This window comes from Pseudovirgaria hyperparasitica (assembly GCF_010093815.1).
Source record: "Pseudovirgaria hyperparasitica strain CBS 121739 unplaced genomic scaffold EJ05scaffold_5, whole genome shotgun sequence".
NCBI classification, from domain to species: domain Eukaryota; kingdom Fungi; phylum Ascomycota; class Dothideomycetes; order Acrospermales; family Acrospermaceae; genus Pseudovirgaria; species Pseudovirgaria hyperparasitica.
Window position 1 is genome coordinate 835,705 of NW_022985553.1, and position 4,058 is coordinate 839,762.

Below are 4,058 nucleotides of genomic sequence, written 5' to 3' on the forward strand. Positions count from 1 at the left end.
TAATACTATTCCTAGTCTTTCGCGGATTAACGGAAGTAGTACTTCGCGAAACTAGAATATATAAATATTTTTCTATAGTGTAGGGATATTATCCTATAGGTTTTAGAGGTATTATAGTAGTTAAGTAGGTGTCTAGTTCGGTCGTTATACCACGCTTCTTAACTTAGATAGTGCCTTTCTTTCACGTTCTCTATCCGTTCCGAGGGTATTTAGTATAAATATAGCTAAATATTCCTAGGTTATCGTAGATAGTAGCTATACTTCCTTCTATCTATTCTATTAATCGCGGGATTATAAGTCTAGGTATCGTTCTCCGAACGAAATATATTATACTTTAGTAGAAAAGAGTAGAGAGTTATTAAGGAAGTACTTTTCGTAGTCTCTCTTCTAGTCTTTCTACTTCTTTTAGTTCTTCCCTATAAATATAGTTAGGTCTTTAGATTTTAGTATACCTAGGGAAGGAGTAGAGTAAATCGGTAACGAAGCGGCCGGGTATACGGTAGATTATTATAACTCTAATGGTAGGTAAACTAATTCCGCCTAAATTAGTATAGGAAGTCGTCTACCTACTATCGTTTAGCGTAGTTCTTTAAGAGACTCCTTAAGTTCTCGTCTCTTTACGAGGAGTTTCGCGCGTTCTACCTATTCTTTAAGGGTTTAAATCTCTCGAGCCTAATTCACGACGTATTCCTAAAGTTCGGCGATAGTTTATTATAATACCTTATATGGCTCCGCCACGACTCGTTATCCGGCTTTATATTATTAGAAGTTACTCGGTATATCTACTATTTCTTCATCTAAAAGCTCCGTGATTTAGTCTAATATTTCTACTTCTCGGTTAGAAATAGCTAGAATTAATACTAATTATAGAGGATCCCTATTATTTAATATAGTGTTACTTATTATTAGGACGGGAACTATAATAGATCTATATAGACCATTCTAATCCATGTAGCCACGTAGTGGCCAGAGCTAGGTTAAGTTAGCTAAGTTAAGCGAGGTTACTATATAAGTAGACCGTATAAACCGATTTCTACTCGTTAGGAATTAACCTCGTATAAGAGTAAGATTACTCTATAAATATATTCCTATATCTCTCTATAAACTATTAGACTACTATCCCACGTCTTTACTCTTTATATTTTAATTCCTCTCTATATAGCACGACGGTAGCTTATAGAGATAGCTCCTACTACACGCTATAATACCCGTGGCACTACCTTACACGAGAGACTCTCTCTAAATCTAAATAAAGAGAATAGTCTCCCTACAACCACCTCCACCGATAAGTATACCCTATAGACTATTATACTAATAACTAGTACGGTATTCCGTATAACCATAGAAGATTACCTAGATAATAAGGAAGGAGTCTATTATACTCCATCGCGGTCTAGTTTATACTATACTAGACCTATCCTTACTATAAGACTAGACCCTATTAATATTAATGAATTAATTTATTAGAACCGACTAACGTTAACCACGCCTTACAATAATATATATACTAAGCTATATATAGAGAGGTAGCGTTAGGCTTAGCTCGAGTAGTAACTTCGCGAACTCGACGAAGTGCGAGAACGAACCGCTAGACTCAAAGCCGCACTACGCGCTTTAGTGCTAGTAATAACTAATCTATACTAATATAGACTAACTTAAGCCGAAATAGTCTAACTAAGTCTATTACTATCCTAGTTACCTTAGCCTAAGAAACTACCTTACTTCGACGGTAAAACCAGGAGGAGCTTTTATAAATAGGCTTACTAGTATAGCTAATTCTTCTATCTATTCACGAACGATAGTAATAAGATTAGGTTCGCATAGAACTACCTAGACCTAACGCCATCTAAACGTTAGATAGTATATTAAATTAAATACTCTAAGGATGCGCATAACTAGGACACGTTTACTAAATTCCTTCTTTAATACTTCGGCGATAGAGCCGAGCGACGCGAATAGGCTTAGAGCCATATCTTTAAGACTTAATAGCGAGAGAGATAATCCCCGTTATAACTCCTTAAATACCTCTAACCTCTTTAGAGAGAAGCTAAGGAAGATCGTATGGTTTAATAATACGACGACTTTAAAAGGTCCCTTAACCCAAGCGTAAAGGAACGTATTAACCTTATAATATCTATCCCTACCGACCTTTAGATACTCGCGAATCTCGTAGAACGACATTAGTATATAATAAATAACTAACGTCGTATAGGCGCACGACTATCCCTATTAATCTAATCTAATATAAAATTATCTAAAGAGGACCGGTTTAGTAATAGATCGCGCGGAATACCTTATAGGCGCTACTACTCTACGAACTCGAGAAGACAAGGCCCGTACTACGGATCTTTCTACTAGTTAATATATTAAGACGCGAGAAACGACTTATATAAACGACCTAAAGTTACCTACTATACCTATAGTAGGATAGGCCATATAGTACCCGAGTGCCGCTTAGGGAAACCACTAAATACTAATATAGATACTAAGTTAGTTATATACTATAAGTACTAGTAGCTAGGATATATCGCGTCTAACTACCCGGTATATAATATAAAAAACTAACTATCTATAAGAAACCCTCGCGACTTATAGACGTAACTAAAATAGAGAGATAACTAGCCAACTAGTACATTAAACTATAGGCTAGGCCTATTAAGGTCCCTCGTGGATAATATTAGACTATAATACTTAATAGCGGTTTAGCTACTAACGTTATATTAACTTAACGAGCACGAGAACTTAACGTCGATATTTAAGTACTAATAGGTACTACCTTCTATAGTATCGATAGTCCTATTAAATCATAGGGTATCTATACTATTAAATATAGTATCTAGGATAGCGGGGGGAAGTGGAAACCCTACTACTTAACCTTCATCGTAGTAGATAGTCCCTTTAATATAATCCTCGGTATACCGTAGCTCGAAAAATATAACCCGAAACTAGACTTTATCTAGAAAACAGCTAGCTGGCGTATATACCTACTATAATGGAATCTAGTATAGCTAGTCGACGATGAATAATTCTAGAAGAACTACGAAAAGGCAATCTCCGCTATCTACGTCCTCTTACTTACTTAAAATAGAGAGCTTAGTATTAAAGTAGACGAAAACCTACTACATGTTAGGACTTAGTCTTAGGTAGGACCCGACCTACACGTACCTTAGCTAATAGGGATAGGAGGTGACGTGAAGGGCGGTAAACAGTCACGTGCTAGATAGATCGGCGTCCCTTTATGTATATACTCTTAGATTCCTACCGAAAGGGTTCGGTAGTAATTCGTTCTATAATAGAATACACCCTATTATTCTATCTAACTATACTACTATCTAATAACTCTATTCTTATATTCGAATTACTTCCCATATAGTACTATAGTTAAGATAGTCTAACTAGAACTAAGAAGGTCGACACGATCTACTATAGGGATAAGTAATACTATATTAAATAATAGGGATCCTCTATAATCGGCATTAATCCCGGCCGTTTCTAACCGAGAAGTAGAAATATTAGACTAAATCACGGAGCTTTTAGACGAAGAAATAGTAGATACGCCGAGTAACTTCTAATAATATAAAGCCGGATAACGAGTCGTGGCGGAGCCATATAAGGTATTATAATAAACCATCGCCGAACTTTAGAAATACGTCGTAAATTAGGCTCGAGAGATTTAAACCCTTAAAGAATAGATAGAACGCGCGAAACTCCTCGTAAAGAGACGAGAACTTAAGGAGTCTCTTAAAGAACTACGCCGAACGATAGTAGATGGACGACTTCCTATACTAATTTAGGCGGAATTAGTTTACCTACTATTAGAGTTATAATAATCTACCGTATACCCGGCCGCTTCGTTACCGATTTACCCTACTCCTTCCCTAGGTATACCAAAACCTAAAGACCCGACTATATTTATAGAGAAGAACTAAAAGGAGTAGAAAGACTAGAAGAGAGACTACGAAAAGTACTTCCTTAATAACTCTCTACTCTTTTCTACTAAAGTATAACGCATTTCGTTCGGAGAACGATACCTAGACTTATAATCCCGCGATTAATAG